The 23,046-nt window shown below is 33.7% G+C and overlaps 1 protein-coding gene across 2 annotated transcripts in view; it reads right to left on the minus strand.

Moving 5' to 3' along the window:
• The window catches only part of Ccz1 (vacuolar fusion protein CCZ1), a 107,451-nt gene that overhangs the window by 28,626 nt on the left and 55,779 nt on the right, over positions 1-23,046 (minus strand). The window lies entirely within an intron of this gene.

Below are 23,046 nucleotides of genomic sequence, written 5' to 3' on the forward strand. Positions count from 1 at the left end.
GAAAGATATATTTTTAAGGTAATGCAAATAAATCTACTTGGAATTTGCAAAATTCCAAAACATGATTTATTTGAGTGCATAAAGATTTCTCTTCAAGTAACATAAACGTAGTTCGTATATTCTATCACACAGGGAAGAAAAATACAGAAACAAGCATCTTTCAGCACTCATTTAAGCATTTAATTCTATGATTTATTTCAGTGGATATGGATTTATGGAATTGGCATTTTGAAAGGAGTAACTTCAATGTAAATATACTGATTTTTCCGATTTACTCAAACTTTATATTCAAGAAAATACACTCTTTTACCAAAAAAATGACGCACCAAGGATTTATCCAAATGGGACGAAAATCGGTAGAAGTGATGTACATGTACAGAAAAATGAATGATTACAGTTTGAGAAAAATTGGATGATTTATTGAAGTGATAGAACTTCACAAACATAATGCTCCAAACGTGCTCAATAAGAGAGAGATCCGGCGACCTTGCTGGCCAAGGTAATGTTCAGCAAGCAGTAGAAACATATGCAGTGTGGGGCAGGCATTATCTTGCTGAAATGTAAGCCTAGGGTGGTGTAAGGGCAACACAACGGGCCTTAGAACATCGTCGACATACCGCTGTGCTGTAAGGTTGCAACAGATGACAACCAAAGGGGTCCTACTATGAAATGAAATGGCACCCAAACCATCACTCCTGGTTGTCGGCCTGTCTGCCAGAAGACAGTCAGTTTGGTATCACACCGCTGTCTGGGGTGTCTCCAAACTCGCCTTCGTTGGTCATCGGGGCTCATCACTAAAGACTGTTCTACTCCAGTCAATGACACTCCAGTGTGAATGGGCCCGAACACCACTGCAAACGGGCTTGACGTTATACAGAGGTCAATGGTAGCCGGTGCAAGGAGCGCCGTGACCTCAGGCCCCCTTTCTGTGAGCCGTCTATGAATGGTCCTTGCGGTCACTGAAGCACTAGTTTCATGTACAATCGATGATAATAATGCATCTGGGGCTGTGAGTGCCGCTCTGACGATTGCTTGGTCTTCACGTTCTGTCATTTCTTTAGGCCTACCGCTTCCTTCTTGATGCTGTGTGCGGCCATGGTTTAGAAGACGCGAATGACAAGAATTTATGACCTGGAATCGTAATTTCTCCTCTTAAATATATTGCCAGTTGTACAGATCAGATGCGCTGTAGCGACAACAGTTCATTCATTGGCAGCCAAAACGTAAAATTTCGCATTTTCCGTCGAAACCTGTATGCATATCAATTTGTGTCCTATTTGCTTTAGATCTTCTTGATGCATTGTGGTGCATCTTTTTTCTTTTATTTTATTTTATTTTATTTTATTTTTTTTTTTTTTTTTTTTTTTTTTTTTTTTTTTTTAATTTTGTCTAAGAGTGTATCATTTCACTCACTTTTTCGCATAAACTGGTAAAATATAAATTGAAGAAATAAAAAAGCACGATATTTGATAAGGATTGAAAGCATGATATTTGATAAGGATTGTTTGCTCCTGGCCACCAGAAAAGTAGCTATGCTTTTTTGCAAGATTAGCTGATCTGTATATAAGCTCACCGCTGTAATTTAGCTTTATAAAATGTCGCAAAAATTCTCAGCTTATACGGGGAAATATATGGTAATAAGCAATAAGCCATACAGTGCTTAAGACTGTAATATCTTAAGTAGCATAATTATTGCACATTGTGTATTCATACATTATCTAAATTTAGCTTCTTGTATACCATACAAGAACAACTCTGTGTACTTAAAAAACAACAACCATTGGATATAATTATTAGATTATCATTTAAATTTCAATAATTAAAGACTTCTATTCCCCTTAATTTTTATAGTTAAATACAGTAAACCCTTGTTGAATGTGAGGTTACCTCATTAGCATGTTGCACATACAGCAAAATCACATTCCACAAAGTTAACTTTCTATAGAAAAAACGGGTTACGTATAGTTCAGATTTAGAAAGTATGTATAATTTATACAAACCTAAATATTATTCTAATGAAATGGGAAATTCTTTTTAAAAATGTTAATTAAAAGGATTTCTGTTACTACTAAATAAGTAGGCACATGATACTATTATTTTTTTAATAACTGGTGATTTTTGCTTGAGATAACATCTGATTCAAATCATTATATGTTTTAGCAGAAGTGCTTAAAAATAAAAGCGCAAAGTTTCTCAAGACGTCTCAACAGTCTCATAAAGTATCCTCTTCTTCCTTTATTCCATCTCCATTACAAAATCAGACAGTTCTAATGCGGATTTTTTAACAATTCATTTAACTTCCTGTATGTTAAAGGCTCTTTATCTTCTGCACAGTCGTTGCTTTCACTGTCAAGTGTTATAAAAATCATCCAATTCTTTAATTGTCATTTCACAATTATAATTCTGGACTAATTCTTTGATTTTTTCTTCTTCCATATCAGAAAATCCTCTGCTGCCTATAGCTTTTACAATCTGTACAATTTTCTGGACTTCATTTTCAATCAATGTAGATACTTTAAAATTGCTCACAACTTCTGCCCAGAGCTGATGCCAGCAAACATTCACTCTTGATGAATTGACTTGTTCTCATTTCAGTCATTTCTCTATGCATTGCCTTATGTTGACTTGCTTTCAAAATGCCACTAATATTCAGTGGAAGGAATAAAGCCTCTACATTTGGATACAATATTATCAGAGCTTCAGCACTGTCTCCTAGAACATTATTGAGAATTAGAAAAACTTAAAAGGTTTTCTAATTCTCATTCTGGTATTCTAAATTCTCGTTTTGCTATTCTAAACAATTGACTTTTTTAATAAATGAATTTTCAAACCAGTCACTAAAGAGGACTGTCACAACACAGCTGACGCTCTGCAGTGTACTGCGTATAATTTTAATTCTTGCACTGGACAAATTAAATAAAGATAAGATAACATACATATGCAAAATTGCATTCCACAAGGGTTTACTATGTGTAGATGATCTTTACAATTGCCAAAGAGACTAGTGTAAACATTATACATTAAACATCTTTAGTTACCATAATGAGTTAATGAAAACCAAAAGTTTGCTACCAGCTTCATTTGACAAATTCATCCAAATGATATGCACAAATTCAGCATAATTCAAATAATATCCAAGCAACCATATGCAAGAAAACTACACTTGATCTTAAACAGAAAAAAACCTACAAAAAGGAGCCAAAATTTGTAGAATAATTTATAACTAAAATTTGTAGAATAATTTATAACTATTATAGAAAACAAAATAATCATGGATCTCTCTTTATGAAGATAGCACCCATTATTTCTGAATTTGTAAACACCTGAAGACTTGGCAAATTGTGTACTCAAAACTTTGAATAAGATTATCTCAACACATGAATATTTAGACGATAATTTAAGAAACAGCTATTTATGTACAGCTGCATCATATTTAATGCAAAATCATAAAATAACTATATTTCAAGTAAATGCATCAAAATTTATCTGCTTCTAAGAAAACATTTTGTAGAAATACCATGAATGATTACAGAATTTTTTTAATTTCAAGAATTTAGAAATAGATTAAATCATGTCAGATAAAAATGCTATAAAATATTTACCTTCCAAATTTCAGAAAGTAAATTTAACCAAGACATTAATCAGACTTTAAAATGGGAAGCATTACTGGTATGCCAATTAAGTCTGCTCAGAAAGTGGAGAAAGACTGCTCCTGATAAGAACGTGGATCGTTACACTGCTTTACTGTCTTAGTGCCCAAGTTTCAGTACTAATCACATTTCCAGCAAGGTACAAAGACTTAGCGAAAACAGCATTTTTTAAAAAGCTAGTTAAAATAATTGATGCAGGAAAGCTTGAAGCTGTAGAAAAGATGGAGGAAGACAATACAGAGATAAAAGAAGGAAATGTAGAGGGCAGGCACCTATTGAAGATAAGAAAAGAAGAGGAAGTCATAGCAGTAGTTGCGAAAAAAGAAGTAAAAAGAAAGACAGGAAATAAAAGAACACGTATAAATAGATATAGTAAGAAAAGAAAAAAAAGTAAAGGAGGGAAAAACAAAGAGCAAAAAATACAAGTAGTTGTATATAAAAAAATAAAAAAGAAGAAGCACATAAACCAGTAGCAAGCAAAACAAAATGTACAGCAATGTTTACTGAAATATCATTGTATGTCAATCAAATGACTAACAAGTCAGGAAAGGCTGACTGTTTGTTAGCAATTACTCCAACACCTGAGTGCTGTGGTTGAACCAAGGTTATAAATAAAATTGGAAGTGCAAGATTATACATTAAACTTTGAAGTATTTTTAAAAGTATTACTGATTCTTAGTCCCATCATACAAATAAATGTTATTTTTCTGTTTAAATGTGTAGTTTAAACTAAATAATTAGTAAAGAGGTACTAAATCTTTGTGGCTGTAATAATACAGATAATTTCAAATTGGAGGTGTATTAATCTCCCACTTTTAGATGACCCTTTTTATGAAAAGGAAAATAAAAAATTAATCAAACCCAAATTAGTAAAGTTATGAGAATCAAACTGCATTACATACTAATTAATTTTTACCATATAATACAGTTAGGCTGTATTACCAAACAACTGGTTTATGTACAATTACAGATGATTTGCAGGATTACAGAATTTTATAAGGTGCCCACAGATAGAGCTATCTTTAACTGGCATGTTTCTACAACTGCAATATTGCCTAGAACTTTGTAGATGAAAAAAAAAAAAAAAATGTAAATCCAACTTCTGTTCTTCAGCACCATGACTGTATAATCAGTGCCTAATGGCAGCATGGTAGCAAACTAGTTTGGTTTGTGTGATTACAGCAAAGCCTCAAGGACTATCCTGCCTAAGGGAAGGGATGCCTCCATGGAGGACTTTCTAAGAAAAACTGGATTGTATACACGTTATACATGAGTAGCAGACTAAGAATAGTACGAGACATCACTGTATTGATCCAACATCTAGCATTTTAGAATGATATATCACAGATTCCAGACTTTTTCTTGCCTAATATACATTTTCAGTATGCTACCATTTCATCTCTGAAATGTGAAGTTTATTGTCCTTTTTCTAACGGACTACATGGAGCCAGCTAACTAGGCAAAGCATGACAACATATGGTACACAGCATTCAACAATTTTTAAATGGCTTCCGAGTTCCACTTGTCTGATCCGAGCTTTTACTGGATAAGTCTGCTCTGTGAATGCAAAACAATTATTAAATCACCGTCCATCAACAGCTACTGCAAACGAATTTTAGTAACACACCAAAACAGTGTGTGCACTGATATATTCCAATACATATATATAATTCTTTTCCACTTTGCCATTCTGCATAAAGTTATGTGAGATGCTGCTTTCTTCATATACTGTAAACTGAACCAAGTTGTTATTGTAGACAAGTACAGCATCTGTGTATCCTAGTAAGCATATTAGATATCATCTGGCCTTGTTACCTGACAAGTTCCCCCCACAGATGGATATCCAAAGAATCCAGGATGCTATATGAATGCTGCTCACCCCACTTCCCCAAACACCAACCTCTCAAAAATTTTCGGCTTTCTGTGTCTTTAAAGAGATCCCTTGCAGCACATACACTATACACTTACAAACATGCATGATTTCTCTGGGACTCTAACAAAGGCTCTTTGGTATGGAAGTTAGCATCACTAACCCCAATCCTATCTGGGCACTGCAGAAGTTATCCATATAATACATATAATTTTAATTACTCTGATCACTTCCAGTGATGTACTTTTGATGCCCAACAATGCAGTAAAACTAATTTTCAAAATCTATTATTTCACACTTTTGTAAAACTACATTTTCTCTCCCTGCTGGTAAAAAAAATGTTACATGCTAAAATACCTTTCTATTTAAAAATTTTGATACATTTGAAAGTATCTATATTAATTATTCTAGACTGATAAGTTAAGGTTAATCAAGTAAGGCAAAGCAACTTGAGGGTTATCTATCTAAGTGGAAGGATGCCTTTGTGGAGGACTTTCTAAGGACAACTAGTGCATATCTATGATACACATGAGGAAAACCAAGAAAATGCCCATGCAGGTCAGCCTCTTTACTAAAATTTAAGTCCATGTGGAACTACTAGTGTTTAGCGACTTCACTCGTCGGAGACTGACATATTATGGAATATATTAAATTCATATGATAAGACCACCACCTGATCTACGATGAATGCAAGAAAGTTAGCCAAAGAGAGGGACAATGTCTTACAGCAGGGTTTCTTAAACCTTTTTCAGTCGTCACCCCTTTTTATCACTGAGATTTTTTTGCAACCCCCAGGACCCCATAATATTTACAAAAATTTTGTGGGACCCCTGTATTGTGATTCTGTATGTAAGTATTGCGTAAATCCGACACACACATGAGTGAAATTGTCAATTTTTTCACTTTTACGGTAATATACGATTGCAGTTTTAAGTCATTAACTTTAATTCTTAATTTTAAGACAAAGAACAATGTGAAAATTTTAAATAAGTAACAGACAAAATCACAGCGTCATGTGCAAAGCAAAGAAAATGAACGTTTATATTATAAAAAGAATGCATCAAAAAGTTTTCCTTTTTTCTTTGTCTATATTGTCTTATCTTTATCTATTTTCAGATACATTGTGTAAAAATATTTGGTAATTGTAAAATTATTATAATCCGTTAAAGAAATACCAAGACTGCTAAAACATTTGGCGAATCCCCTGGGCGTCACAACCCACAGTTTAAGAAACCCTGTTTTAGAGCATACCTATAAATTTGAAACTGTGAAAAGGGAGTTATTTTTTAACCAAATCGTACAGAAAAATACTTCTGCATTACTTTAAAAGCTTTGCAATGAATAATGGATTTTATTTAGAATCAGAAATTCGGAGCAAAGAGAGTAGTGAGCTGCTGTTCCCAACTCGGCATATTTCATATTATGCCCAAAGGTTTAAAAAGGTGCATTTTTTAATGTTTTGTGAGTTACTTATTTATTAAATATCATGTTCTTCACATTTAAACCACATGGGATTCAATTCAACAACAATATCACAAAATATTTTAAAACTGCATATCTTTAGAATTTCCGATCGACAGTCTCGCGTGCTGAAAATAAAAAAGTTATTTTCTGTACAGTGTTGCCATTGTTCGCTTTAAAATCACTGAGTTTGTTAATCAAGAATTTGTTTAAGTTTTATAAAATATGAAATAGATAATAAAACAAATTCTCAATTTGGGCTTCCAGGTGCCCATGTATGGGTGGAAGATTACATAATTCAAAATTTGATGGCTCTAGGTGCCATCTTTTTTCCACAATGTGAGAAACATACATACATTCACATGCAGATTCATTATTTAATTTCTTTAAATATAATATAGGGTGATAATATTTGGTGGCAACAATTCAAAAAGTGATTCCCCATTTATAGTGAAATGCCACAACATGCTTTTCTGAGAATAATAGCCCATTTGGGCTAAAAATTAGCTAGTTAATATATTTTATGATAATAGAAAAAGGGTTTCTTTTGGCCCAAGTCAATTGTTCAATACTGCAAGAATAAATAAGTGCATTAACTAAGGTTAGATTCAGCAATTTCAGTGCAATATTAGTATTTATTTTAAAAAACGAAATATCTCACTGCAATCAGAGCTTAAATTCCACTAGAGCCCAGTTCTAGGATTCCTCAACTTAAATAAAATCATAATAGTCAGAATGTACTAAAGCTCCAAATAAGACAAGCTCCGATACTTTAGTGTGTAAATGAATTACAATATTAACCCTCTAAGCTAGAATATTTTTTGTGATATCTGTAAGAACGTATATATATACGTGTATATTAAAATATGTCAAAGAAGTTAAGGCAATGTATCAAAAGTACACAAATCCAGGTATGAAAAACCAGGAGAGTTTTTATGTTAAAATCAAAAAAACAATTGTTCTTATAGTAGTTTTGGGAAATTTGTGCTTTCTCAGCGAAAACCCTGGCCGCTCAGAGGGTTAACAGAAAATTCTGTTACCCATACAGCATTTTATTTAGCAGTTAATAAAATTGGTATTCAAACTGCATACTGAATGAATGCTTCAATTTTGCTGGAAAGAACAGAATGGACAAACTTGAGCAGGAGGAGAAAAATCCTCTATGCCAAAACACAATCCTATCAGAATGGGGAATAAAAATAGGCAAAATAGCTTCAAATGAATTAGACACCAGAGTAAGGGTGTAATTTTATCTGAACACATAAATGCATATACTTACCTTGTTTTTATCCTAAATATCATGTTTTGTTTTTATTAATTTACTCACCTTTATGTCTGTTTTATGTCATTTAATTTTTTACTTTTTTTTATTTCGTTAATTTTCTCCCCCCTTTTTTTACTTTAACATCTATTTACTACTAATTTAATTTATTAACATCTTTAGCTTTTTATAGTTTACTTAATTATTCAATATTCATTGTTTTATGTATGACTTCTTTTATTTTTGTTTCCCATTCCTGCTGGTCTTCCATAGTGTGTTTATAAGATTATGGCAAAGCCTCGAGGACTATTTACCTAAGTGGAGGGATGCCTTTGTGGAGGACTTTCTAAGGAAAACTGGCTTGTATGCACATTACACATGGGGAAAATATATAAGTATAATAAGCACGAAAATGCCCCTTAAGACAGCCCGTTCATGGGATTCGAACCACGGACCAAATTACAAATGTTCAGCGATTTTACTGCTCAGCTGCTGGATGGCCCAGTCTTCCATAGAGTTCCAGCATTTATAATTTTAGAAATTTAGACTGTAATAGAATTCATTTAGAGCTTTTCACATATGAGCAATGAAGAGATCTTCTGTTAAATAAGCAAATGAAAATAATGGTGAAACTTCAAAACTACGTTTTTAAACTGATTGATAAATTATGTACCTTATTTCACAAAAAGGAACTGCCATTTGCAGGCTTTGATCAGTCTACTAGTTCAACAAATAGACAATTTTACAAAGAACTGATGAGGAGAAAGAAAGCACAGTTTAACATGAACATTTTTAACTGTTTGGGATGATCTCATAAACTGCAGTTCAATTTGTATAAATGCCATAAAAAGGGAACAGCAATTTCTTTGTATTTCAAAATGCAAAATCAGCCTATACATAGGGGGAAAAGTGATTATTTTCCCCAAATGGATTGCATACTGAGAAGCGCAAGACTGTAATATGTCTAAATAAATAAGCAAAAACCCCGATTATTATTAGTTCAAATTTATGAGCTTTCTGAGATAGAGAAATTTCCTTCCTTTCTATTTTATTCTAAATCCAATTTTCTCAAAATCTTGTTAAATAAACTGAACATTAGTCCTTTGATTTCTCTGAGGTTGTAATTTATTTCAGTTGAATGCTCTCTATTTCTCTTAGAGATATTAGAAAGTAAAACTTGTATATGAATTTACACCTTGTATAAACACTAGCAGTTTTTCTAAATTAAGAGTAAAATTTTAAGAACAGATTCCCAAATTTCTGTCAGAGTTCATTTTTATCAGCACCAAGACAAATCAATAATTTATTAACTGATTGTCCATAATGTTATCTGCATGAATCAAGCAAAATGCAACATAAATTGGTCATAAACACAAACTGAAAAAATTTCCAATTTAGACCTCGAAATTGGTGAATTTTAAATTTCTATTGAGTGCATTTCATTATTGTATATGTTACATAGTACTGAATGATAATAATACACAGATACTATGTCTAAAATTCGAATACCTACAATGCTTTCATTCATTCATATATTTTTTTTTAATATTTAGTACAAAGCAGCATGCCCACGATATGCCTATGAGTAGAAATAACGTTAATAATGAAGTGATATATGTATTACTAGTTAAATAAAGCTACACATAATTCCCAATGAAGATAAGATCTGTTGAGATAGAAGAAAAGAAATAAACTTGACCAGTACTTATTAACAAATTATATGAAAGGAAATACAGATGACATTTAACACTCTGATAAGTATATCTCTGAACAGCACCACTTTTTAACCACCCGTTAACATTCAGATGTTCACTTTAGACTGAATCACTTTAGACAACTTTAACTTACTATGATTTCTTAATGCACTGCAACATATTTTTTAATCCTGCAGAAATGGCCTGCTGTGACAAGCTTTCATTTTAGTATTTCAAGAAATATTCACAGGACTGAAAAACACTAATCCAGAGTTCTCTCCCCTCCCCATGTTGCAAAATCAGGATTTTTTCTTCAATTACAATTTCTTCAATTAATAAAATTGCTATTTTTATATAATTTTAAATATCTGAAAATTCTCTCCTTTTAGTTGATTTTTTACATCTCTCTCTCTATTTTTTATCTCATAGTAGCAATCTTTTCAGGGTAGTGAAAAAGTTTAAAATTTTTGTGATTATGGACTATAAATCATCCATCATTTAGAATATTTTGCACTGCCACGAAATTTAAAACATTTTCAGGAAAGCTACCAGCACATTTCTGAAGACATACAATCAGTTACCAGACATCTAGTACTATTTTAATTTTTGTTCACATATTTATCTGGCACATGAATTATGCCATTATTGTTTCGATGCAGAATGTAATTTATCTGACTTCTATCATGAGAAAAAAATGTTTCATATAAACATTAATTTAGGCAAAGGATCATGAAAGTTATTCTGCATTAAAATTAACTTGTTTTTCACAGGTTTTACTTTTCTATACAAATTCAAGAGCCAAAAAACTGGTGCAGATAATAAATAATAGTGATGGCTACTTATGGGGGCAGTGTGCTTATAAACACCAGTACTTGCATTAAAATGACAGACATCTGTATAAGCCTCTGGAGCAGCTTTTGCCCTAAGAATGACTGAAGAATTTTTAATGTGTCAGCTGCAAGTCATGAGTTGAGTTATAACATTTCAAATATATTGTAAGCTTTGATTTTCCCATACAACTATTTCCAAACTATAGCACAATCACAAGAATTCCAGCAAAACTTTCAATTTATGCAAATACAAAGTCTATAAAAAGAATTGAATGAAAGCAATTAACATCAAGTGAATAGAAATCATTTCACATGCTAAAATAAAATACTGCTCAAGTAATGATGGAATTCAGTGGTGGGACTTCAACAAACTTCAGCATTAATATAGTGCAAAATTCCTTTCATTACATGGAATCTAGTTACAGCTATATCTAAACAAAGTACCCTTTAGGAATGTATGAGGCACAGCAAAGCAGCTCACATAAGCTTCACATTTCAGACTCTGAATCCTTGATAAGTATTCTGGTCTGATCACTTCCATTTCTAGATGTTTTGAGCATATCGAAGGATCTGTGAGCAGAAAAAAACATATGAATATAGAGATTTCATACCTAGAGAAGAGAGTATAAAGGGCAGTTCATTTATCAAGCATTCAAATGGAGTCTGCACATCTAGAAACATTTTTGTAATAGATGAACACTAAGTTCTTCATCCTTTCATATGGGTTACAACTGTTCATGTCCTACTTCCATTCAGATGGAGTTAGTTTCTTTTAATAGAACAATGCACAGTCACAGAAATCTGCAGATGCCAAATTGTGGTCACAGGAACATTTAAGATTTTGGAAGTTTGTAAGCATATAATGTCTATGTGGCAAGAGGGCACTAAAAAAACACACAGAGCCTAAGGTCCTCTTGAGCAGTAAGGGAGATAACAAGACCATTGGACTGCTCCATGAGATGATCTCCCTCAAAGCTGGAACAGACACTTAACAGTTAACTAGGTTCATTAATGCCTCAATCGCCTGTGATACTACAGAGGTGATGGGCCAGCTTCTACCTGTACCTGCCACTTAAATCACCACATCTCAACATTATTAAGCACATTTGAGAGGTCAGGCATCTTCCTGTGGAATACAAAAATCTTACATTTAAACATAATAAAATTATGTACTGCAGGAAGTATGGTAGTCACTGCTGAAGAATAGCCTCCTACTCATGAAAAACTATTTTTCTCAGTTTTAAGATCCCACAGAGGTACTAGCAGGTGTATCAATATATATGGCCATTCAGTATCTGTGTATATAAACATAAGGATAAAATTTTAAAAAAGAGGAGAATTGAATCAATAGATACAGTTTGGTTAATGGGACACTAGTTGTAATTATGCATGAAAGTGCCAAAAGTGGTAACTTACTTATTATCCATCATGAGTAGTTACAGTTAGTTTTGGTTTGGTTTAGTTTTATTTCATTATGGTAAAGCATACTAGAGCTATCTATCTAAGGGAAAAGATGCATTTGTGGAGGACCTTCTTTGAGAAGCTAGCTCATATCCACACTAAACGCCCATGCAGCCAGGCCATTTGCTTGGAATCAAAACTTAAGTCAAACTACCACTTAGTCATTTGTGGACAATCAGTAGTTACAGAATCACATCATTATGAATAAATGGAAAGCATGATTATTGATCCAGTAATTTTCTCTTCAATATTTTCAGCTGCTGTTTTGCTGAATTTTTTTTAATCAATATGGATTAGAAATTTCTAGTTTAAGTATAATCCACATTGCAAGAGTATTTGTAAAAGCACAAAATGAAATTTCATTTTACTACTACTAGAGCATCAAAATAAAGCTGAAACAAAAGACCATGTCGCAAAAAAAAAGTTTACAAAACGGATGCTGATTTGAAGATTTGTGCTTTCCTTTTCTTACAGTTATTCAGTTTATTTAGTTATAGTACAAGATGCAATATCATAAATGAAAATCCTCAGTATCAAAGCCTTCAAAGTTTCTACCTGGAACAGAATGCAGCGATAATTTCCTCCAAGCTGAATTCATTATCCCGTAAGACCCTTGCTGCACGGCATTGCAACAAAAAATATTAAAACTATGTTTCAGTTAATGAGTGTTAATTCTGTTGCACAGGTTATCTAAAACACATATCTAAAAATCATTTATTGCAGACTGTTTCATTTGTTGTATATTCATAACTTAGAGACACCATTTATCATCTGAGGGACTTTTTGTTCAGAAAATTTGTTCATGAACTGACTTGTTTGTAACAAGAATGTTTGTGATCTGCGATTTTATTTTAATTATCCACTTTTCAAACATTTTTAATTTCTCTTCCTAATTATTGGTAATAAAAATTAACATTAATGATAATGTGAATATTCAATGAAATAAAATACTTCATTATTTATTTTTTAAACTATTTCAACTATAATCGCATATTTTGTATTGCAAGTTTAAATTTACTGAACATGATCTGCATTCTGTCATAATATACAATGTGTGACATACACACACACACAAAAAAAAAAAAAAAAAAAAAGAGAGAGAGAGAGAGAGAGAGACTGCGTAAGTTGAAAAAAAAGAGTGGAATTGGCAACAACTGTTTTGGTGACGTCATCCCACACACCTCCTATATCCATGCGACCAGTTTCGACTTAACCGGTCACATTAGTTGGAAATACTGCCTCATTGAGCTGGAAAAAATGCCTAATGTAAAAACCAAACGGAGAATCAACATCAAGTTTCTTGTAAAACTTAAGAAATCAGCCATGGAAACACTTCAAATGTTAACTGAGGCTTATGGAGATAAAACTTTATCTCATGCACGTGTGTTTGAATGGCATAAGCGGTTTTTAGGCAGAAGGGGCAAAACACGCATGTCAAAATCAAAATTCAAGGAAATGATAAGTGTCTTCTTTAGCATTAATGGAACTGTAATGACTGCGTGGGTTCCCATTGGTCAGACTGCTAATCAACACTACTACACTGAAGTACTAAAAAGACTTTGTGAAAAAATTAGAGAAAAAAGGCCACAGTTGTGGAATGATGGATGGCTGTTGCACCAGGACAATGCACCCACTCACACGGCCCTATCGTCAAGCAGTTTCTGACCAACAAAAACTTTATTGTAATAGAGTATTCACCTGATTTGGCTCAATGTAACTTTTTTTTATTCCCTAAAGTTAAATCTTGCTTAAAGAAAGCCATTTTAAGTCAGTTGAAGAGTTTCAGGCAAAAACAGAAAATATCCTGAAGGGCCTTCCCAAAACTTCGTTCCAGAACTGTTACCAGCAATGGCAGCACTGAATGCAGAAGTGTGTGAATGCTGAAGGGGACTACTTTGAAGGTGAAAATGTCACGGAGAACTGATTCTCTAAGTACAATGATTTATTGGACCAGTCTTTTTTTTTTTTTTTTTTTTTTTTTTTTTTTTTTTTTTTTTGTCACACTTCGTACAAGTCAACACCAACATACATCTAACTAATGAGTTACTTACTACTCAGAGCCGAAAGAGTTAATATTTTAAGAAAAGTTAGTTATTAATACTCTCATTCATCAAATCTGAAAGACTTTTATGTTATGAAAATGTTTGGATTATGTAATATAATTCAGATAGTTTTTTTATTCTTTTAAATTACTATTATTATTGTTATTCTGGAAGTCTACACTGGTAACAATAGCACGTCAAGTCTAGGTTGAGAATTTAATGTACTTGCTAGTAGCAGCATGTAAGTTTGATATAGGATCACTTCAGTGAAATGAAAAATCTTTCAACCAAGAAATAGAATGTATTTTTATATTTCTGTGGTATCTTAATTAACTTACAATACTTAGAGATCATTCCTTTTTTCATACATTTTTATCTGTATAAGATAGTTCACAATGATGTTTTAGGAGTTATAGCAAATGCATGCTTTTTGGAAACCTTATCTAGTTGGGAGGAAAACCCTATTTTTGGTGTTGATCTGTAGAAATCATTTAACAGACATGAAAATATTTATTTTTTAATTTATAATATGTTTGAGTCCATATATATATCAAAGCTGCCAAACTTAAAATCTTAAAAATCAAGACATTTTTAGCAAGAAAAATGGAAGAAATCGGGAATATTTCAAGCTGCACAGCACAACCATTTGAAACAAACTCAAAACTGACTTTAATTCATTTTATAAATTAATTACGTTATGTTCAGGTTATGGAACCATTTGCAACTTTATAACGTTGCGCGCCTCTAACTAGCACGCAACCAAGAGGTGACTGTGAAAGCTTGTATAAACCACAGAGTCTTATAAAGGGTTTAAGTCCCTTTTTATTCAACGTACTAATTTACAATTGCGTTCTCTTGACGCTTACAAACGGTGCCAACTCGGCAGTCAAAATAAAAATAAAAACCTGAAAAGAAATTAAAGACAATATTCTAACTACGAGGCTCTCTCAAATAACTAACTCACCGCGTTTTACAATACGGCTGCTAATTCAGCAGACTTGAAGCTCACTGGAACAATTGCAACTACTTCCCGCCAAGCACATAGGCCGCAACGCGGGGTTTTTCAAATCTCTATAACTACCTCCGCGCTCGCTAAGTAAGAATAACTCTCTCTCACCGAACTTGTTTCCTTCTATTTAAATCATACTACTTCCGCTGATAATTTGAATGCTTGCGCGTTCTACTCAAATTTACATATTCTGGCATTGGCAGTTCCAGGGGAAAGTAAGGATTGACAGGAAAGATAGTTTAAACTTAAAATAAATGTTAGTTAAAATAAATATAAACCCTACATTTGCCGCTGCCAGAATTTGGAAAACTTGGAAGCAGGTCCTACAAACGACCTGTTGTAAGTTTATCTAATTCTGAACTAACTGGCGAAAGCCTCGTTTACACAAAAATAATCTTATGTAACAATTAAAATTCTGTTACTCTTTACAAAGGTTTCTTCTTACAGCAACTTTTCCTGGACTTCATCAATCAATCTTGGTCTTTCCTTCCAGCATCTGGAAGGAATAAGTATCAGTATCTTTCTACATACATTATAATTTACACTTTCTTGACACAATAAATTTTTGTTTTTAACGTTTCGTTTTTCTTAGTTATTGCTTACTTCACATTCATTCAATTTTTCAAGCATTAATTTAACTTTACCCTGGCTCTACACCGTGTGTGGTGTCAAACGGGAATATTCGTGTTTTAGTCTTACAACACTTTCCCTAACCACCATGATTTGTTAGAATTCAACAACCAAATAGACACACCTTACTCGACATTCTACAACTCAATGAGCTACTTTAATATTCTTAAAAATTCAAATGTAGGTGGAGAACCCTACAAAACACATTCATTCTAACTTCCCCCTCATTCATCTTTTAAACATGCAGGCTTTCGCTCTAAAGCATGACTTTACAGTTTAATACTTAAATTTTGACTTCATTGCTTAAGCATTCACTTTTAGCATCTACAATTTTATGCTTCTAGACTAAATTCTACTTTTACATAACATGCAAGTATTTACATACATTTACAAAAGTTTAATACATATGCTTTTTACAATTTACCATAAAATGAATAAGAGAAAATAAATTTTTACTTTACTCATCCTTCGCCAAGCTGGCGGCACTGAAACTAAAATTCTTATTAGTACATACAAGAATACGAAGTTATTTTTATCTCCGGCCAAATTTTGGCTTTAACATAACAGAATTAGTCTTTCGACCAACAGAAAATGCTTGTTTTTAGCTTTTACACTTAAAGAAAATAATACTTTTGCCTTAGCTAAATAAAGTAAAACAAAACTGAGTCTCAACCGAGACATATTGACTTTCGTCAAAACATAGAACTTCGTACTTATGCATAACATTTCGGAACAAAAGAGAAAAATATTTATAGAAGGTTTTAACTTATCTTTGAGTTTTCGATGCTTGAAACTCCGTCATCCGTTTTTGACAAAATTGATCCCAAGTTAGAGGTGTCATGGATGTCAATCTTCTCCTTGTTGATCTCCAATTGTTGTCCCCGTTGATCTTTCTTTTGCGTCCTCTACATGCTGGCCTCTTGACGGAGTAATCGTCTGGTTGTTGGCTTTTGCGTTTCTGCCTGGGACGGCTGGTCTTGACGTCCTCCGGTCTGGAGTCCTTGAATTTCTTCTGTTCCTCGTACTTCTGTGCTTCCTGTTGGCGTTTCAGTTTCTGGAACGGCGGCCTTGCTGGCACCTGACTCTGTGGCCGTGTGCGCGTTCTTCTTGATGTGTAATTCCTCCTGCCATCCTTTGTAGGTGGTGTTTTTCTTTTTACCACGGTTTCTTTACCCGGTTCATCTGTACTTTTGTTTTTCTTAAACGCCGGAGTTTGATAATCATTTTTTCTTTTTGATACCGACGTCCGGGTTGTAGAAGTGCTAGGTCTCTCTTCAGTTCTCCGTTTCTTGGGTGGTGGAATAGTTGTTGCAGTCTCTGGCCCTTCTATTTCGTTTAGACTTGAGTCCTGCAAGAAACTTTTAAGGATTTCAAAATCATTGGGATTATAGTATTTTTTCACCTGGTCGAGACTTGCTTTACAGATTTTCCCTCTCTCGTTTTTAAGATATAAAACTACTCCTTTGATTTCCTGAATTACATAGGGGCCTTCAAACTTTGGAGCTAGCTTTGCCATAAAATTGTCTGGGGCACTTGATAAAGAAAATTTCCGTTTCAATACTTTATCACCAACTTTAAAATCTGCTTCACGGCGTTTTTTATCGTAATAAATTTTCTGCCTATTTCTTGCCGTATCCGAGGTTTTAAGCGCCTGATCAATTAGTTTTTGCACGTCCTTTTGTTTGAATTCCTGCTCTCTTTGTTGCACAAAGAATAATTTATCTAAAGGCGTAATTAACTTTCTGCCTAAAAATAATTCTGCTGGAGTTTTTCCCGTAGTATCATGATGTGCCGTTCTTAAAGCATAAGCTAATTCGTTTATGTAGCCATCCCAGCGCTTGTGATGTGTGCTAACGTAACTGCGAATTATTTTTACAATGTTTTTATTAACTCTTTCTGCTATGTTAGCCTGTGGTCTATACGGAACCATTTTGATATGGCGTATATCAAGTCCATTGCATATGTTTTCAAATATTTGACTAATGAATTGTTTTCCGTTATCGCTAATGACTTTTATCGGTGCACCGTATTTTAAAATGTATCTGTGTAAGAATGCATCTGCGACTGTTTTGGCTGACGCGCGTTTAAGTGGAACAATTTCTATCCATTTTGAAAAATGATCTACTATTACTAAAAGAAAACGATTTTTATTTAACTCACTCTGGGGAAAAGGACCAAGAAGATCTATGCCTAAAATTTCATTCGGAAATGTAGCGCGAATGCTATTTAAGTACCCGACCGGGCTGTAATTAATATCATTTATTAACTGACATTGATTGCAGGACCTGACATACGCCGTTACTATTTTGTATAATTGCGGGAAATATACCGCCTCGCGTACCCTTTCTAAAGTCTTTCTGACTCCGAGGTGGCCCGCTGTTTTTTTTTCGTGCAACTCCCTCAAAATGCTTAATCGAAGCGAGGCTGGGATGACTGGCTTATACTCAAGATTTTTGTTCGTTGTTTTCGTATAGAATAATAAATTATCTATTATTTCATAGTTTTTTGCTCTATTTCTTATCGCATCGATATCTGTATGCTCAAAGCCTTCAGGGTCTTTCAAATAAGCATAGATATTTCCAAATTCAGGATCAGCTTTCAGTTCAGTAATAACCGTATCTCTAGAATCTAAAATTTTTGAAGTCAACACAGCGCATTTAAGTTCATTACCTTCCTCGTCCAGTTTTATACGAGAAAGTGCGTCAGCTACATTGTTTTCCTTACCCGGTTTATATTTTATTGTGATATTATATTCTTGGAGTTTTAAAGCCCATCTTATTAACCTGGGCGTTAGGTTTTTTCCCGAGTAAAGTCTACCAACAGCTGCATGATCCGAAAAGACAGTTACTGGCGATTTGCCGAAATAAACTCGAAATTTGTGTACAGCCATTAATACGGCTAATGTTTCTCTTTCTGTAGCTGTATAATTCCTTTGTGTTTGATTCAATGTTTTACTAAAAAATGCCAGCGGATGGTTATTTTGCATAAGAACCGCACCCACCGCATAGTCTGATGCATCTGCCGCAATTTCCAGGTTTTCGTCCCCCTCAGGGAATTTTAAAACAGGGGCATTAATAAGCGCTTCTTTTAATCTTTCAAAAGCCGTGTTAGCTTCCGCTGTCCACGTAAATTTACTCTTTTTTCTTTTGATTACTAAGAGTGGTTCAACAATATTAGCGAAATCTTTTATGAAAGATCGATAGTAAGAACATAATCCAAGGAAAGACGAAAGTTTCTTGGCGGTGTTGGGCGGTGGGAAATTCTTAATAGCTTTTATTTTTGAATCTTGCGTTTCTATACCCTTTTGCGAAATTTTATAACCGAAACATTTAAGTTCTCTAGTTGCGAACTTGCATTTTGAGGCGTTAATTGTAAGACCGGCCTCTTTTAATAATTTAAAAACTTGTTCGAGGTCATTAATGTGTTGTTCCAACGTACTACTCGTTATAATTATATCATCTAGATAAATTAAAGTTGATTTTCCTAGGACAGGCTTTAGAACAATGTCCATAGCTCTCTGGAATGTTGATGGGGCCCCACACAACCCAACAGGCATGCGTAAAAATGCATAAGTGCCCGATTTTGTTATAAACGCGGTTTTATGTATATCTTCGGGTCTCATAGCTATTTGATAGTAGCCAGACGTTAAGTCCAAAGTAGACATATATCTCGTCGATTTGATCTGTCTAATGATCTCGTCTATAACCGGCAAAGGGTAAACTGGGAATTTAGTTATGATATTTAGTTTTCTATAATCGATAGCAAACCTCCAAGCCCTTTTATCCGAAGGAGGAAACTCGTTCTTTTTCCTACATAGTACGACTGGACTCGCGTATTCACTATTTATGGGCGTTATTATTTTATTCTTTAACATCTCCTGAATATGTTCTTCGATGATTACGTCTTTTTGTTTGTCATAGCGGTAAGGTTTAGTCCTACAAGGTTTTTCGGCATTTAATTGAATCTTGTGAGTTACAATCTGACAGTTTCCCGGCTTTTCTGAAAACAAATGAGAAAAATTACTCACCACTTGCTGTATTGCTTTACTTTCCTGGTCATTCAAATGGCTAAGGTCCAATTCAGGTGTCTACACCGGTTCCACCACCCTCTGGTCCATCTCCAGCACCACGGAACTATCTTGAAAATTTAATTTGGCCCTTGCGGCCCTTAAAAAGTCCATACCTAAAATAAGAGAGTGTTGGAGGTGTTTCACCACAAAAATTAATACTTTGAAATTTTCCTCTTTTACCTGTACGTTTAATGCTACTTTCCCGATGCAGTGACATGTTTTTCCTTGCGCTGCTATAATTTCCGTATTTCTGGTTTTAAAGAGTCGTATCCTATAAAAATTCTTTTTGAAGAACTTTTCACTCATGAAATTGCCTTCTGCCCCTGTATCGATGAGGGCTTCTACTGGTACATCGCCAACCAGGACTTGTATAATTGGTAGCTGTGAGTTTTTTACGATGACTGTATTTAGATGTCTATTTGAGGGTTTTTCTAAAACTTCCGGGGTCTGGACCCTCCCTTTCACAGGCCCCTCTAGTCGTTTAAAGCTTTCCTTTCAATCTGTGTCTTCTGGGTACGCGGATGCTTATTTTCAAATTTTCTTTTTGGGCCTTGCCCTTCAAGTTTCGATGTGTTAGCTTGATAGTTCTTTCCCCCATATGAGCGATTTCCATTTCTTGTTTCCTCCTTCCTTCTGGTACTTTGAGAATATGTTTCCCCTCTCGCTCTTTCCGCGATTCTGCGATTTTGAAACTTCACCGCCAATTCGAAAAGTTCCTGCAATGTGGTTGGGTTTCTAATTTCAAAGTAGTCTTGGACAGCGGGTAACAATCTTGGTAATATTATTTCAATAATCTCCGCATCGGGTTTTTTCCCATACAACATATCCGTTAGCTTGATTTTTCGTAAAATAAAGTCCGTCAATTGTGCTGTATCCTGTTGATAGAAACTATATAGCTCGGCTTCCAGCCGTGCGCGATCTTTCACTATGGGGAAGGCCTTTACTAACGATTTTTTGAAATTTTCAAAAGTATACGTCGGGCTTCCAAATTCACCTAGAAGAAATTTGCCTATATTTTTCCACCATAGCGCGGCCTGTCCTCTTAGTGCTGATGTGGCGATAGCAACTTTTTGTCTTTTGGGCACAGGATAGAGCTGAAAGTGGTTTTCTATACCTTCTAAAAATACGGACACCGAATTTTTTCCGTCGAAATAGACGTTTGGCTTGATTGATGCTCTCAAAGTCTGGACCAGGTATCCAAATCCTTCTAACTGCGTTGTCATTTCTTGGTGTTGTCCAGCGGCTTCCATCCAGTTTTCGGCCATTTCAGTTCGATAAGTGTTCGGGCGCCAATATAACGTTGCGCGCCTCTAACTAGCACACAACCAAGAGGTGACTGTGAAAGCTTGTATAAACCACAGAGTCTTATAAAGGGTTTAAGTCCCTTTTTATTCAACGTACTAATTTACAATTGCGTTCTCTTGACGCTTACAAACGGTGCCAACTCGGCAGTCAAAATAAAAATAAAAACCTGAAAAGAAATTAAAGACAATATTCTAACTACGAGGCTCTCTCAAATAACTAACTCACCGCGTTTTACAATACGGCTGCTAATTCAGCAGACTTGAAGCTCACTGGAACAATTGCAACTACTTCCCGCCAAGCACATAGGCCGCAACGCGGGGTTTTTCAAATCTCTATAACTACCTCCGCGCTCGCTAAGTAAGAATAACTCTCTCTCACCGAACTTGTTTCCTTCTATTTAAATCATACTACTTCCGCTGATAATTTGAATGCTTGCGCGTTCTACTCAAATTTACATATTCTGGCATTGGCAGTTCCAGGGGAAAGTAAGGATTGACAGGAAAGATAGTTTAAACTTAAAATAAATGTTAGTTAAAATAAATATAAACCCTACAACTTAATTCTAATATAAAATATATCAGCATTTTATTGGATATCTTAAATATTATGTTCTTTGGCTAATTTCATTTTTTAATTTTCAAACATTTTTGTGTTGAGAAAATTCTCAGTACCATAAGCAAGCCATTATACATCAAAGTAGCTTTAAATAAGATGAAAATAGAATTATTAATTAATGTATGCAGAATTTATGTGGATAAACTTAGTAATGTACACCTTGCACAAAAAAAAGGGGCGACAGTTTATCTTCTTATCTACTAGACCGATTGTCAAAATTTAACTTGTGTTTTCCATGTCTCAAAAGCACGACTTAGAATATATATTAGATTTATATATAGTATTGTTCTAACATATGTATTGTGACACAAAATCAAGCCTTTTCTGAAATAAAATGCCAATTTTTTTCCATATTTCTATTTTCCGATTAAAATTATGCCAAAGTGCCAAGTTTTGTAAAACTCACAGAAGTAGTTTTTAAAAAATTAGCTCTCAAAATTTTAGCTCTTCTATGCTAATTGAGTTTGATATATATTTATTAATATCTCCTTTTTTATTAAACAATTTGATTCTTCCTTTCATATTTCGAAATTTAGGTTCATTCCAAATAAAATTTGCTCATTTTTTATGATTCATTTTTAAAATTTGTATTTCTAAAAAAATTTTTTTATTTTTCAAAAACAATTTTGAATTATAACCTAAGAATTTTTTATCATCTTAAAAATGTATTTATAAGCATACTTGCAAAAAAATTAAGTTTTTTAATTCAAAATTTCCTGAGATATAAGTGAAATTATATATTGCCATGTTTTGAAATTTGGCATATTTGTTATAAGCGATAATAATGCCAAATGTGGTTTATGCAGTTTATTAAAATTATTTAAAAGCATGAACGATGACCTTTTTTCCACTCGCATACATTAAAAAAAAGGTTGCTATAAATTAGGAAGTTTGCCAAGTGAATTATTCTTGGTGCAAATTGAAAAAAAAAATGTGCCAAGATAAATTTTTATATTTCTCTATAAATTCCTCACCAAAAATTACAAAATTTAATATCTAGGCATAATTTGAGTCAAAAAATTGAAATATAGAAAAAAAATTAGTATGTCATTTAAAAAAAAGTTCAATTTTGAGTGAAAATACCTATAATATAACTATGCTATATATAAAAGCTAATGTATATCTTAAGTCGCACTTTTGAGACATGGA

This window comes from Stegodyphus dumicola, chromosome 4 (genome assembly GCF_044657685.1).
Source record: "Stegodyphus dumicola isolate Sdum_Otavi_A_Nest chromosome 4, ASM4465768v1".
NCBI classification, from domain to species: domain Eukaryota; kingdom Metazoa; phylum Arthropoda; class Arachnida; order Araneae; family Eresidae; genus Stegodyphus; species Stegodyphus dumicola.